The 17,149-nt window shown below is 39.6% G+C and overlaps 1 protein-coding gene across 2 annotated transcripts in view; it reads left to right on the top strand.

Annotated features, from left to right (window-relative positions):
- The window catches only part of LOC129053001 (nuclear RNA export factor 2), a 72,723-nt gene that overhangs the window by 4,322 nt on the left and 51,252 nt on the right, over window positions 1-17,149 (top strand). For both annotated transcript variants that reach the window (XM_054544861.1, XM_054544860.1), the window contains one exon: window positions 4,364-4,471. The gene's annotated coding sequence lies outside the window, so the exon portion shown is untranslated. The remainder of the gene's footprint in view (window positions 1-4,363; window positions 4,472-17,149) is intronic.

Here is a 17,149-nt window from a genome sequence, read left to right as displayed (position 1 = left end):
TACTGGTTTTCATTTCCATTAGCAACATATGAGAATGACAATTTCCCCACAGCCTCACTAACAGAACATGTTGCCTTACTTTTGAAACTTTTTTCTACGGGTTAGGTGTCTCGCTGTTTCTGTAATATACCTTTGTCTATCTATGAGCAAGTTTTGACACTTATCATATATTTGAGGACTGTTTTTATACTCTTTGTTGGAATTATCTGTTCGTATCTTTCCCCCATATTTCTATTGCTGTTGTGGTCCTTCATCCCTCAATATTTAAGAGTTCTCTATATATTTGGAATATTATCCAGTTGTCTGCGATATATGCTGCAAGTACTTTATACCAATTTGTCAGTTGCCTTTTGATTTATTTATGATGCATTTGCATCACTTTCTTTCGTTTATCCTTATGTGGTCAAATCGATTGATTATTTCTTTCTTTCATTGCCTCCGGAATTTGAATCCTAGTTAGAAAGCCTTTCCCTACAGTGGGATTCTGCCATGTTTTCTTTTCTTTTCTTTTTCTTTCTTTTCTTTGGTTGACATGGAGTCTCGCTCTGTTGTCCAGGCTGGAGTGCAGTGGCGCGATCTCGGCTCACTGCAACCTCTGCCTCCCAGGTTCAAGCAATTCTCCTGTCTCAGCCTCTCGAGTAGCTGGGATTACAGCCGCCCGTCACCTTGCCCGGCTAATTTTCGTATTTTTAGTAGAGACGGGGTTTCACCATTTTGGCCAGGCTGGTCTCAAACTCCGGACCTCAGGCGATCCACCTGCCTCAGCCTCCCAAAGTGCTGGGATTATAGGCGTGAGCCACCCCCCTCCCCCGGCCACTGCCATGTTTTCTTCAAGAACTTACATGGTTTCATTTGTTATGTTTAGATCACTAACCCATTTGCAGTTTATTCTTGTGCATGCTGTGTTATATGGATCTACCTTTATTTTCCCAGACGTCTCAGTTGTTCCAGGACCATTTATTAAATGTCCATCTTTGCCCTAGAGAGTTTATGTGCCATCTTTATCATGTACTAACTTTCATATGATTTGGTTGTATTTCTGAGTTTTCTATTCTAGTCCACTGGGCTATTAGTCTATTCTTGCACCAGTGCCACTATGTCGTAATTACAGAGGCTTTATAGTGTGCTTTTCTGGCTGATATCATAAGTCCCCTCTCATAGATTTTCTTTTTCACGCGTTTCCTGGCTATACTTGCATGTTTTCAAAAATATATTAACTTTATTATCAATTTGCCTAAATGCATAAAAATGTGTGCTGGCGTTTTTGAGACTGAATTAAATTTATACACCAACTTAGGAGAACCGACATCTTTTTAATGCTGGATTATTCCATCTAGGACAGTGACTTAGTCTGTTTGGGCTGCTATTACAAAATACCATAGACTAGGTAGTTTATAAACAACAGAAATTTATTTCTTGCAGCTCTGGAGACTGACAAGTCCAAGATAAAGATGCTGGCTGATTTGGTGTCTGGTGAGGGCCCTCTTCCTCATCGATGGTACTTTCTAATTGTATCCTCAACATGGTGGAAGGGACAAGGCAGCTCTCGGAAGCCTCTTTTATGAGAGAACTAATCCCATTCATAAGGGCTCCACCCTTATGACCTAGTCGCCTCTCAAAAGGCCCCACCTCCTGATGGCATCACCTTGCGGGTAAAATTTCAAGATAGTAATTTTGGGGGTACACAAACATTCAGACCATCTCGGATAGCGTATGTGTTTCCATCTGTTGAAGTCTCCTGTGGTGTCATTCAGGCATATTTAAAAATTTTTCTTGTATAAATGTTGTTATCAAGTTTATTCCTAAACTTTAATCCTTGTTGCTAGTGTATGTGGGGCTTTGTCTGTGAGTGTGTCCTCCAGCTGCTTATTTTTTTGTGTGTGTATTAAAAGACTGCTGATTTTTTGTATGTTAATTTTATATTTTGCTACCTTAATGACTTCTTTTACTGGTTCAGTTGATTTATCATTGTTTCTATAGGGTTTTTCAGGTATACTATAACATCATCTGCACATAGAGATGGCTTTACTTCTCTTTGTAAAAAGTAAGTTTTATTGTGTATATCTAAGGTATACAACACGGTGTTATGGGACACGTATGGATAGTAAAATAGTTACTATAGTGGAACAAATTAACATGCCCATTATGTCACATAGTGACCCATTTTTGGTTTTGGTAGCAGGAGGCGCTAAAATCTATTCATTTAGCAGAAATCCCACATCGTATCTAAAATCTATTCATTTAGCAGAAATCCCACATCATATTTAATAGTACAATTGTACAAACTGTATTCCAGCATGTTGTGCACTAGATCTCTAGTCTCTTTCATCCTACATGACTGCTACTTTGCATCCTCTGACCTACATCTCCCCCTTTCCTCCTCCCATCCCCTCCTCACCACCCCGACCCTGATAACCACTGCTTTATTCTGTATCTCTGTATATTTGAGTTTTGTTTTACTTTTATTTTTTAAGATTCCACATATAAGTGAGATCATGCAATAGTTCTCTTTCTGTATCTGGATTATTTCACTATTATTTCACTATTATAGCATAATGTCCTCCAGATTCATCCATGTTTTGGCAAATGGCAAGATCTCCTTTTTAAAGTGTATACATACAACACATTTTCTGTATCCATCTGTCCCTTGATGGACACCTAGGTTGTTTCCATATCTTGGCTATTGTGATTAATGCTGCAGTGAACATGGGAGTTCAGATACTTTTCAAAGATCAGCTGCTTTTAAAAGGTGGTGATTTTATTTCCTTTAAGTAGATACCCAGAAAAGGAGTTGCTGGGTCATATGATAGTTCTGTTTTTCACTACCATATTTTTTTCTAAAATAGAAAAATGTAGAACTACCATTTTATTTCTAAAACAGAAAAAAAAAATCTATTTCTTTAGGTACCTCCATACTGTTTTCCATAATGGTTGTCCCTATCTACATTCCCATCAACAGTGTACAAGGGTTCCCTTTTCTCCACACACTTGGCAATGTTTGCCATCTCTTGGCTTTTTGATAATAGCTATCCTAATGGTTGTATGGTGTTGCCTCATAGTAGCTTTTATCTGCATTTTCCTGATGATTAAATGATGTTGAGCACTTTTTCATATACCTGTTAGTCAGTGTGTATGTCTTCTTTGGAGAAATGTCTATTCAGGTCCTTTGCCCATTGTTTAAATTTGATTGTTTTTCTGCTATGGAGTTGTATGATTTCCTTACAAAATTTGGATGTTAACCCCTTATTCGTATATATGTTTCGCAAGTATTTGCTCCCAATGTGTAAGTTGCCATTTCATTTTGTTGATTGTTTCCTTTGCTGTGCTTTTTAGTTCTTCTTATTCATTCCTAGGAAAATGATCGATTTCTCTGGTCAGTTGACTAATACTTGTAATGCAAGATTGAATAGGTGTGAGGTAGTAGGCATGCTTTCCTTGTTCCTGATCCCAAGCGAAAACTTTGAGTGCCCCCCCCCCAACCCCATTAAATAAGTTACTAGCATTAGGACTTAGGTATAGATGTTTTATCATGTTAAGAAAGCATCCCGTGGTGCCTATTTTCTTAAGGCTTTTCTATTTTTTAACATAAAGAGGTGTTGAATTTTTCCAAAGGCTTTTTCAACATCTGTGGTGATAACCATATGATATTTGTCTTTAAGTGTATTAATATGGTGGATGATATCAAGGTACTTTCTAATATTGAACCAATCTGTATTGATGGGATAAATCCCACTTTGCCAAAGTATATTATGATTTTTTAAAATATGTTGTTGGATGTTGTTTGCTAATATTTTATCTAGCATTTTTGCATCTACACTTATCTATCCATGTCACACTTGCTTCATAAAGGAAGTTATGAAGATTTCCTTTATAGTGCTGTTGAATAATTTATAGAGCATTGGCACTCTGGTACTATCTGATCTTTGAAGGTTTAGTGGAATTGACCTGTAATAGCATCTGAGCCAGGTGCTTCTTGGGAGTTATTCCTTAATAACTTTTTCCATTTTTTTCTGTGAAAATTGGCCAATTTAAGCCTTCCAGCATTAGAGTAAAAATCTTGATAATCTGTATTTTCCTAGGAAATTATTTATTTCATGTGTATTTTTAATTTCTTTATACACAGGTTTGAAAAGTAACCTAATTTTTTCTGTTTAAATGATTATCATTTGTCATTTGTTATTTTGTATATTTGTGCTCTCTCCCTTTCTTCCTTCATTAATCTACCTAGTGAGTTTGTCCATTAAAAAAAAAACCCAGGATTTTGATTTAATAAATATACACACATTGTTTTTCTACTATGTATCTTATTAACATCTGCTTATGTATTTATTTATTTATTCATTCATTCATTCATTCATTTTAGTGACCGAGTCTCCCTGGATCACTCAGTCTGGAGTGCAGCGTTGTGATCATAGCTCACTGCAGCCTTGAGCTCCTGGGCTCAAGCAATCTTCCCACCTCCGCCTCCTCAGTAAGTAGGACTACAGGCATGTTCCATCACGCTCTGCTAAAGAATCATTATTATTATTATTATTACTGTAGAGGCAGGGTCTCCTTATGTTGCCCAGGCTGGTCTCAAACTCCTGGCCTCAAGTGATCCTCCCGCCTCAGCCTCTCAAAGTGGTTGGATTACAGGTGTGAGCCACCAAGCCCGGCAATTTCTGCTTTTATGTTATTTCTTTATTTGTGTTTCTTTTGGTTTCCCGGGTTGTTCTTTTATTAGATTTTTGAGGCAATGCTTTAATTTGTTTAATTTTATTCGTTCATTTTCATTGATGAGAGTATTTAGTGCTCTGAATCTGCTTCCAATCACTGCTTTAAATATCTTCTACAGATTCTCATATGTAAGCTCTCATTATCACTCCTCTTAAATATTTCTGTAACTTCAGTTTGTATCTCCTCTTTATCTCGACATTTGCTTAATAGAAGGCTTAACATTTTTTCCAGGTAGAAGAGCCTTTGTGCTTTCAGTTTGTGTTAGTAAGTTCTACTTTTGTTGCATCGTGATTGCAGAGGGTTGGTTGTAATATTTCCACTTTATGGAAATTAGCGAGGCCTTCACTGTGAGGTAATCATGATCACGTTTTGTTAACGTGCCATCAGCTTTTGACAAGGTGGTATATTCTTTATTTCCAAGGTGTAGATTTATGTGTGTGTATGTATGCCTATGTGTGTATACACACACTCAATGTATCTTATTAATTGTGTTGTTTACATTTTCGGTATAGGTCTCTTTATTGTACCACTGGATTTGCCTTGTACTGAGACTTGCCATATATTAAATCTCCTATTATTATTGTGCTTCGATGTCTCCATACCTTTTGGCATTACAAAGGTGGTTGCTATGTTATTTGGTGCATAAGTATTCCTAAGTATTATATCTTCACTGTGAATTTTCAATTTTTAATGTTAGCATGTAAACTTTGTCATTAAAAAAATTACTTTTAGCACCTGCTTGCTTATTGAACATTTTACTCTCTGGTCCACTAGTTTGTTTTTAACCCCCAGTCTCCTTTTAACACTCATCTACCGCCTTATGAAAAAAAAAAGTTTATTCTCTTTTTTTCTATCTCTCTCACTTCTCTTATTTTACTTGCACTATTTTTTTTCCACAATATAAAATAAATGCACGTTAGTCGTTTTCCTTGCTTCACCTTCATTTTAGTATTAGATACCAAATGCTTGCCATCAGATGTTGTAGGGAAGATTTTCCTGTCATTACCTGTGGAATCACAATCCCAGTTTACCCTTTAGCATATAAGTTAGCAAATGTTTTCTGTAAAGAGCCATATAGTAAATATTCCAACCAGTGGGCCATAGTTTGCAGACCCTTGCTCTAGTGGAGTCCTCAGGAAGGGCTGATGGGTACATAATTTCCTAAGTTCCTGTCTGTTTTTCTATAAGCTGTGATATTAGTGAAGGATCGGCTGGGCTGGATATCAAATCATTACTTCAGACATTTTTCTAAGCCCATTTCTGAGTTTAGAGTTTTAAATGATATTCTAATTCAAGGCAGGTTTTATATCCTCAAATGCTTGTTTGAATGGAATTAATTCTGTTTGCAGGGTTGACGTACAGTTTCCTTCTGTTTCATGGTTGTTTAATATGTGTGAAATTTTGTCTTCTGCTCTTTTTCTCTGTCTGGAATGTTTTTGTAAGGAATTATCCTTCCTTTTGTTCATTTTTATGATATTGGATTGTTTTACCAGATTCCTATTTTAATGGTGCTATTTTCTGTCAGTGTAGAAAAATTCAGGCCTGAAATTTACTGATTTCGTTTGCTTGTTTTGGTAGCAGACAAAGAAGTTATGAGCGCTCTGATTCTGTGGTTCTCTTATGTCTTGCAAGATTCTTCATTTTCTCCTTTTGTTTCTTTTCCCCATCATTACCAAAGTGGCAAAGCATGCTTCTCCCTTTCTGTTTGCCCTTACTCTTACCCAGAAGCTGTGGATTTCAAAGGCTACTTTTATTTTATTTTATTTTATTTTGAGATAGAGTCTCGCTCCGTCTCCCAGGCCAGAGTGCAGGGGTGTGATCTCGGCTTACTGCAACTTCTGCCTCCTGGGCTCCAGCGATCCTCCCACCTCAGCCTCCCGAGTAGCTGGGACCACAGGCGCACACCACCACACTTGGCCACTGTTTTAAGTTTTCGTAGAGACGAGGTCTCACTATATTGCCTAGGCTGGTCTGAAACTCCTGGGGCTCAGTGGTCCTCCTGCCTCGGGCCTCCCAAAGTGATGGGATTACAGGCGTGAGCCACTGCACCCAACCCAAAGACTACATTCTAAGATCATCTCTACCTCTTTAAATTACACATATTTTAGAGGTCCTTCCCTATAGTCCCTGCTCTTATTATCTGGGACACCTTCTTGGTATTTTTTAGACTTAGTCTGGGCTCAGTCATTTTAACTGTAGCTTCAGACCAACTTTAAGCCCCTTGCCTCTTCCTTTCTCTGTGTCTCTTGCAGCTTTTCTTGGTCTGTCTTTGCTTGCCACAAAGCCTGGTGATGAGAGCATGACAGATCCTGTGCTGGGATTTCATGCCTTTTCTCCTTTTACTCACTACTAAAGATTTGGCATTATCTGTTTCTAAGTAACGATGAGGATGTGGCTTCTGTATAGATTTACATCTTCCTTTCTGATTGGTTTATAGCCTTTTGACACGAAACATTGGGAGGCAGGTGCCTGGGTGGTTGACATTGCCTTATGCTGACTTACAGCTGATTTCAAATGGCATTTTATCTTATCTAAATATATATGTGTGTGTATACACACACAGACACACACACACACACACAAACACAGACATTTATACACACATACAAGTCTATTTCTATTCCATGTCTATAGTAGAGGTCTCTTGAAGTGGTTGTTTGATTCACCATATATTTGTTCAATACATATTTCATTTATTGCTATCTTTGGTGGCAGGCAAGAGACTGTGAAAATCTTCTCAGGACTTGTTAATGTTCCTCACCCTAAAGCAGGTTCATGTCGATGGGCAAAAAGGTGCCAGCCACACTGCTAGAGCTTGCTGCATGGAGTCTGCTGAGTGATGAGCCTGCAGCTATCCATGCTCTTGAGGAGCTCCCATGAGACCTCTTTGTTCCATTGTTCATCACTGCCTTCTTGGGTGGGCAGAAGATGAAACTAAAGGCCATGGTGAGGATTTGGCCCTCCTGTTGTCTCCATGTTGGACCGTTGAGCGTAAGGGAGTCACACTACGAAATCTTGGGAGCCACGACTGATGGTCTGCAGATCTTCCCTGCCCAGAGCTCTTCTCCTTGGTAACCCTATGTACACTAGAGACATAGTGAGTCATCAGGAGGGTATGCTGCAGCCTGAGGCAGGGGGTGGCCTAACAGTCTCCCAAAGGTAGTTGATGGTGAATGCTGAGGATCTCTGTGAGGTTGTTGGTCCAACACTTGGGGTCACCTTAAGGACTCTAATGTCTTACAGAGGTGATTATGGAATAGAGGTGATTGAGAATACTATTGATGGATTCACCTACTGGGTATGATTACATAGAAGAACAACATGGACACCAGACTGGGGAGGATCGGAGGAGAAGGAAGGATGGGAAAAACAATAAAAGATGTTGAGTTTGTACGGAAAAATATTTGTTGGTAGATTGTTTACAGAGTGAAGAGCAAAGATAAAGGGTTTGTCCCTCCTTCCCCTCATTGGTGTTGCTGGGTTATATTAAAATCAGCCACCTTTCATATTCTGTCTCTTCCTCTTCCTGCAGACGGCCAAAACGGAGGGTCCTGGATTTAAAGCAGGACCCAGACAGCAGAACCACATGCTCTGAGATCAGGAGCACATTCCCATTTTGTTTTCAGTCTTGTGTTTACTCTCAGCACTCTATCCTGAAAATAGAAGAAGCCAAGAGAAGTGTTAGGTGCCTGGAAATTGTACATTTAGAGTCTCAGTCTCGGCCCATCCAGGGAACGCATGGGATTGTTAGCGGACATTTCCCTTGATGGCACCTTGAGAACAAGGCAACTCTTTTCTTTTCTTTCGAGTAAAGTTGAGCAGAGCCTTGGGTCCTTGCATCTCTGCTGTAGAGATTTGCAAATTCTCTACAGACAGACAGACAGACACACACACACACACACACACACACAAACACAGACATTTATACACACATACAAGTCTATTTCTATTCCATGTCTATAGTAGAGGTCTCTTGAAGTGGTTGTTTGATTCACCATATATTTGTTCAATACATATTTCATTTATTGCTATCTTTGGTGGCAGGCAAGAGACTGTGAAAATCTTCTCAGGACTTGTTAATGTTCCTGTCAAGTGTCTGCCCACAAAAGTGTCCTGTAGTTTCTGGATCTGGGATGCACTGATCACCTGGAAGTAGGTCAGGCTTATTTGAGTGAAGTCAGCACCCTTTTGGCACAGATGATCCAGCAGGACAGACTTAGTCTATCTAAAATCCTTTTAAAATCCTGTAAAGGGAGAAACTTCTCAACTTTTCTCACTCATCATGAGCAGATGAACAACCTCCAGGAATTCAGCTTGTCTTGCTTCTGCCCCACAGATCAGCTGGACAAAATTTCCGGGTGAGAGGTTAGGGAGGGACCTGGGTTCCCTGAATGCCCCATTACGAACAAAGGAGTGCGACTATCCTTAGATACTCTTAAACACTTTGTAACCTATTTCTCCTTCCACATCAGCACGGGCACTGCTGGGTGTTTTAAACGAGCCAAGCTAGAGAGTGTGGTCCCTCATGCTGAGGAGAAAGACAGGATTAGAAAAGTCAGCTGTGCCCAGTCAGTCAGTCAGTCAGTCAGTCAGTCAACCAACCATGTGCAGACACTAAGATAAGTCTGTCGACATATTGGCGAAAAAGACAACAGTCCTTCTCTTATTGGAGTGTGTAGCCTTCTAGAGAGGAAGGGGAGGCATTCAGTTGGAGAAATAACTGACGCTGTAGCACTGATGCACATCCCCATGGGCTGGTCACAATAGGTAATACCGCCAGATCGTTTTGTTCCTGTAGTTTTCCCGAGGCTTAGGACCTGAATGGAGAACTTGTCATTTGGAAATTCGTCAAAGGGAATTCTCAGTCGGCTGCTTTCCCAGACGCATCCCCATCAAATAACTGAACTAGATACACTGCTAATTATACTGTAGGCACTAAGTTAAACTCTTTTTCCCTTAATCTGTCCCACAACCCTCTATAATAATTGCTATTGTGCACATTTGAAAGATTAAAAAACTGTATCTCAGCGTGGAAAAGTAACTTTCTTAGGGTCACAAATCTATTAAGTCTGACTGTAAAGTCCACAGTGTTAACTGCTGTTGCAATGGACATACAGATTACTTTATTCTAGAGTCATAAGTATCTATAATTCGGGACTGCTTGCTCTAATCCAACCCTCATTCTTCAGAAATGCCTTCCTTTTTTCTCTCTACAGAGCCCTGCCATCTCAGTTGTATACACTGTATGTGTCTTTCTGTGGACTTTCTACCAGAGAGACATCACTGTCCTATCCCAGAGCTCTGAGGTTACCCACCTAAGACTGTTGAGTCTGAGTAACAATCAGCTATCCTGGGAAGTTTCTGAGCCATTCCAGGCTCTGCTGGAGACGGTCTCAGGGAACCTGCAGCATCTGGAGATAGACAACTGCCTGATAACTGATTCTACTTTCTCTGTTGTCATCCCAGCCCTGAGCCTCTGTTCCCACCTCTGTGTCCCTAGCTTTGTCTTCAACCCCATTACAATGCCTATGCTCATGAGTCTTCTGCAGCACTTAACAGCGTTGATGGAGCTGAAGCATGTGATTTATCCTGTCCCTGTCCATTGCTATGAAGAATGGCATTCACATGGCAGTTTGGACATACAAGCTTGCTAAAGTGCAGGCCTCATTGAAGGTGATGCTGCAGGCAAGTACCACAGAACGACATGAACTAGACCACCCATTCTGAGTGATTTTCACAGGACAAGGAGTTGTTTCATCACTGATGTGTGGCCACTAAAACACTGAGTGTTCTTGCCTGAAGCCCAATTAGTAAAGACACATAATGTACCATTCTGCTATTCCAGGAAACTGGTGTTAGGAAGATTGGATATGTAACTGACCTCTATAAAAGAAAAACTCTAAGAAGGAAACAGCAGACTTTACGAAGTCCTGTGGGTCTCTTGCCCATTGTCCTCTACGTCCTCCTTCTTGTTACTGACCACAGTGTTGGGTACGTGACATGGGCTGACCCAGTCGTGGCACACCATTTCCCTGTCCACACTGATCGGTTCACTTATGGGTACTTGACGCAAGTCAGGACAGTTGAAACCTTTCCTGAATGTTTTTCTGGAGTAGGTGCTGGTTACTGAAGCCAATAATATTACTCACCGAGGTCCTTTAATCTTCTTGTATTCATGATTGCCTTAGGTTGCTTATGACAAACCATTGGCAATTAAAATGAAAAACAACAACAAGAAGAAACAAACTATCCCCACTACCTACTGGTGTCTTTATCAGTATATTGCTATCTCCTTTCCTAGGTGTCAGAAGCCTGGGGTTCAGTTTGCCCTTATTTCACACAGATTCACCAAAGATCTGTTATTAGCTAGGTACTGTTCCTGGTGCTAAGGATGAATAGGCAAACAAGACCCTACACCAAGTCACTCACAGTACAGATCTTCCTATGATTTGTCTGTTTCCCCGCTCTTTTCTTAGGGGATTTGGGAAAGTTATTTTGCCCATCTATAGCCCAGATTTTTTTTTTTTTTTTTTTTTGCTTTGCCCCTTGCATACTCTGCTGAATCCACATTGGCCTCTTTATGCTGTTGGATAGCTCATCAAGTCTCAGGCCGTAGCTTAGATGTTACGTCCTCCGAGACGTTTTTCTCTTACTTCCCCCTCCTTACTTACCCCACTTCTCTCCCATTACTTCCCTTACTTCGCCATGCTGTTTTTAAATGTACCATGTACATTTCCTTCGTGGTACACATCATTCCATATGTATTTGCTCCCTCTGCTCCTCCCCTAGAGTTGCACTATTCAGTATAGTAAACACTAGCCACATGTGGCTACTGAGCACTAGAAATTTGGTTACTCCAAAATGTGATGTACGATAACTGTAAAACGCACACGGTATATTCAAGACTTAGTGAGAAACAAAAAATGTAGAATAACTAACTAATAACTTATTTGCATTGTTTACGTGTTGAAATGATAAGTTACTGCAGATCAAAGACATAGTAAAAAAAAGACAGAGTACTAATGTGTTTATATCGTTCAACAAGTTGAAATGATAGCACTGCGGCAAAGACAATCACTCTCAGCATTCCTATTGAATACCTCCTTGGAAGACCCAACCGGTACAATAAAGCAAAGGAAAGCACTAAAAGGCACACAGATTGGAAATGAAGTCATGAAAAAGTGTCCCTATTTACTGACATGATGGCTATGTATAAAACTTCTAGGAATTTGTGAAAAACCTCCTAGAACTAATGAGTGAGTGTACCTAGGTTGTCATATACCAGGTCAATATTAAAAGTAGGTCAACTCTATTTTTATATACAGTCCTCCCTTTGCACAGTTCTGATATGCACTAAGGTCATTTACCGTGATTTAGTTAAATAACACTAGTCCCTTCACAGTATGGGTCAAACTTCAGTTACCATGGTAAACTAACTGTCAGTAACTACATAAAGACCAAACATTGCTGCTGGCTCTTCAGTCCACAAATCGCTACTGAAATAACAGATGAGAATCATGATCAGTGGCCAGTCATGTCACTTCTTTCAAATTCTGTTTGTGTCGCTCCACAAATCACTATTTAAATAATAGGTGAGCATCAGGATCAGTGACCAGTCATGTCACTTTTCTTTTAAAATCTAATCATGTTTGGTCACTGAGTATCTATTATTTATTTCATGCATCAACAGCCAAGAATGAAGCTGAGTTTCCTCCTTGTCTCCCAGTGAACTACTCATATGACATTTTACCAAAGAACTGGATAGTTTAAAAAGGTAATTGGCCAACAAAGACAGAAACATGCAAACAAATGACAAGAGATAATGCTGGAAGTGGAAATTGCAAAAACGGTTTTGATGGAAAGGATTAAGATATCCCAGTGAAAGTGACACTTGCAAAAAACTTTACACTACAGGATTCCTTGAAGATATTCATGACATAGAAAGAACAAAGAATAAAGTTATGGAAGCTGATGAACACTCAAAACTGAGAAACAAAATTTGCCAAGTCACGGGAAAAAATGTCTACTCCATATCACAATTAATAAGATGAGAAGAAGGCAAGAACTGTTCATACTACTCTTTTTTTTTCCATGAGAAATTCTGGATTTAGTTTTATTTGGAATGTCACCAACTTCTCTGGCATAATATATGGTATAATTACTTTTAGAATGTGATTATTAATATCTGGAGACATTTTTATGTTTTGAGCACTTTTCTGAAACAATAGCTTCTGTTTTAGTGAATAGTAGTGGACAAGGCCAGAATCGATGTTTTTCTGTAACATTAAGCTAGTATTGGTAGAAGCAGTTAGATAAATTCAAGTCCCTTGACTCCAGTCACGAGACTTTCTCTAAATTATTGTGACTTTGTAAAATATTCTTAATTTGAATTTTCTTATCAATCCAATAGTTATTTACATTGATCTTAAGTCAAATTTGTATGTGGCGGCCAGGCATGGTGGCTCACGCCTGTAATCCCAGCACTTTGGAAAGCTGAGGCAGGCGGATCACTTGAGATCAGGAGTTCGAGACCAGCCTGGCTAACATGGTGAAACCTTGTCTCTACTAAAAAAGAAAAAAACAAAACAAAAAACAAAAAACAAATTAGTCAGTTGTGGTGGTGGGCGCCTGTAGTCTCAGCTACTCAGGAGGCTGAGGCAGGACAATTGCTTGAAACCCGGTAGGTGGAGGTTGCAGTGAGCCGAGATCGTGCCATTGCACCACAACCTGGGCAACAGAGTGAGACTGTGTCTCAAAAAAAAAAATTGTATGTGGCTAGTTATTGTTAATTTCACTTTCATTGACATTTCTACTTTCACTTCACAGTACTTTAAAAATAGGCAGGCCAACATTCAGACTCAGGAAATACAGAGAACACCACAAAGATACTCTTCGAGAAGAGCAACTCCAGGACACATAATTGTCAGAGTCACTAAAGTTGAAATGAAGGAAAAAATGTTAAGGGCAGCCAGAGAGAAAGGTCGGGTTACCCACAAAGGGAAGCCCATCAGACTAACAGCTGATCTCTGGGCAGAAACTCTACAAGCCAGAAGAGAGTGGGGGCCAATATTCAACATTCTTAAAGAAAAGAATTTTCAACCCAGAATTTCATATCCAGCCAAACTAAGCTTCATAAGTGAAGGAGAAATAAAACACTTTACAGACAAGCAAATGCTGGGAGATTTTGTCACCACCAGACCTGCCCTAAAAGAGCTCCTGAAGGAAGCGCTAAACATGGAAAGGAACAACTGGTACCAGCCACTGCAAAAACATGCCAAACTGTAAAGACCATCGAGGCTAGGAAGAAACTGCATCAACTAACGAGCAAAATAACCAGCTAACATCATAATGACAGGATGAAATTCACACATAACGATATTAACCTTAAATGTAAATGGGCTAAATGCTCCAGTTAAAAGACACAGACTGGCAAATTGGACAGAGTCAAGACCCATCACTGGGCTGTATTCAGGAAACCCATCTCATGTGCAGAGGCACACATAGGCTCAAAATAAAGGGATGGAGGAAGATCTACCAAGCAAATGGAAAACAAAAAAAGGCAGGGGTTGCAATCCTAGTCTCTGATAAAACAGACTTTAAACCAACAAAGATCAAAAGAGACAAAGAAGGCCTTTACGTAATGGTAAAGGGATTAATTCAACAAGAAGAGCTAACTATCCTAAATATATATGCACCGAACACAGGAGCACCCAGATTCATAAAGCAAGCCCTTAGAGACCTACAAAGAGACTTAGACTCCCACACATTAATAATGGGAGACCTTAACACCCCACTGTCAACATTAGACAGATCAATGAGACAGAAAGTTCACAAGGATATCCAGGAATTGAACTCAGCTCTGCACCAAGTGGACCTAATAGACATCTACAGAACTCTCCACCCCAAATCAACAGAACATACATTCTTTTCAGCACCACACCACACCTATTCCAAAATTGACCACATACTTGGAAGTAAAGCACTCCTCAGCAAATGTAAAAGAACAGAAATTATAACAAACTATCTCTCAGACCACAGTGCAATCAAACTAGAACTCAGGATTAAGAAACTCACTCAAAACCGCTCAACTACGTGGAAACTGAACAACCTGCTCCTGCATGACTATTGGGTACATAACGAAATGAAGGCAGAAATAAAGATGTTCTTTGAAACCAACGAGAACAAAGACACAACATACCAGGATCTCTGGGACACATTCAAAGCAGTGTGTAGAGGGAAATTTATAGCACTAAATGCCCACAAGAGAAAGCAGGAAAGATCTAAAATTGACACCCTAACATCACAATTAAAAGAACTAGAGAAGCAAGAGAAATTCCATTCAAAAGCTAGCAGAAGGCAAGAAATAACTAAGATCAGAGCAGAACTGAAGGAAATAGAGACACAAAAAACCCTTCAAAAAATCAATGAATCCAGGAGCTGGTTTTTTGAAAAGATCAACAAAATTGATAGACCGCTAGCAAGACTAATAAGGAAGAAAAGAGAGAAGAATCAAATAGATGCAATAAAAAATGATAAAGGGGATATCACTACTGATCCCACAGAAATACAAACTACCATCAGAGAATACTGTAAACACCTCTATGCAAATAAACTAGAAAATCTAGAAGAAATGGATAAATTCCTCGACACATACACCCTCCCAAGAATAAACCAGGAAGAAGTTGAATCTCTGAATAGACCAATAACAGGCTCTGAAATTGAGGCAATAATTAATAGCTTACCAACCAAAAAAAGTCCAGGACCAGACGGATTCACAGCCGAATTCTATCAGAGGTACAAGAAGGAGCTGGTACCATTCCTTCTGAAACTATTCCAATCAATAGAAAAAGAGGGAATCCTCCCTAACTCATTTTATGAGGCCAGCATCATCCTGATACCAAAGCCTGGCAGAGACACAACAAAAAAAGAGAATTTTAGACCAATATCCCTGATGAACATTGATGCAAAAATCCTCAATAAAATACTGGCAAACCAAATCCAGCAACACATCAAAAAGCTTATCCACCGTGATCAAGGGGGCTTCATCCCTGGGATGCAAGGCTGGATCAACATACCCGAATCAATAAATGTAATCCAGCATATAAACAGAACCAACGACAAAAACCATATGATTATCTCAATAGATGCAGAAAAGGCCTTTGACAAAATTCAACAACCCTTCAAGCTAAAAACTCTGAATAAATTAGGTATTCATGGGACGTATCTCGAAATAATAAGAGCTATCTATGACAAACCCACAGCCAATATCATACTGAATGGGCAAAAACTAGAAGCATTCCCTTTGAAATCTGTCACAAGACAGGGATACCCTCTCTCACCACTCCTATCCGACACAGTGTTGGAAGTTCTGGCCAGGGCAATTAGGCAAGAGAAGGAAATCAAGGGTATTCAATTAGGAAAAGAGGAAGTCAAACTGTCCCTGTTTGCAGACGACATGATTGTATATCTAGAAAACCCCATCGTCTCAGCCCCAAATCTCCTTATGCTGATAAGCAACTGCAGCAAAGTGTCAGGATACAAAATCGATGTGCAAAAATCACAAGCATTCCTATACCCCAATAACAGACAAACGGAGAGCCAAATCGTGAGTGAACTCCCACTCACAGTTGCTTCAAAGAGAATAAAATACCTAGGAATCCAATTTACAAGGAACGTAAAGGACCTCTTCAAGAACTACAAACCACTGCTCAGTGAAATAAAAGAGGATACAAACAAATGGAAGAACATTCCATGCTCATGGGTAGGAAGAATCAATATCGTGAAAATGGCCATACTGCCCAAGGTAATTTATAGATTCAATGCCATCCCCATCAAGCTACCAATGGCTTTCTTCACAGAATTGGAAAAAACTTCTGTAAAGTTCATATGGAACCAAAAAAGAGCCTGCATTGCCAAGTCAATCCTAAGCCAAAAGAACAAAGCTGGAGGCATCACGCTACCTGACTTCAAACTATACTACAAGGCTACAGTAACCAAAACAGCATGGTACTGGTACCAAAACAGAGATATAGACGAACGGAACACAACAGAGCCCTCAGATATAATGCCACATGTCTACAACTGTCTGATCTTTGACAAACCTGAGAAAAACAAGAAATGGGGAAAGGATTCCGTATTTTGGAAATGGTGCTGGGAAAACTGGCTAGCCATACGTAGAAAGCTGAAACTGGATCCCTTCCTTACACCTTATACAAAAATTAATTCAAGATGGATTAGAGACTTACATGTCAAACCTAAAACCATAAAAACCCTAGAAGAAAACCTAGGCAATACCATTCAGGACATAGGCATGGGCAAGGACTTCATGTCTAAAACACCAAAAGCAATGGCAACAAAAGCCAAAATTGACAAATGGGATCTAATTAAACTAAAGAGCTTCTGCACAGCAAAAGAAACTACCATCAGAGTGAAC

The sequence above is a fragment of the Pongo abelii genome, chromosome X (genome assembly GCF_028885655.2).
Source record: "Pongo abelii isolate AG06213 chromosome X, NHGRI_mPonAbe1-v2.0_pri, whole genome shotgun sequence".
Lineage (NCBI taxonomy): Eukaryota > Metazoa > Chordata > Mammalia > Primates > Hominidae > Pongo > Pongo abelii.
Note: the sequence above shows the minus strand (reverse complement) of the source record. Positions and strands in the feature narration are given on the sequence as shown.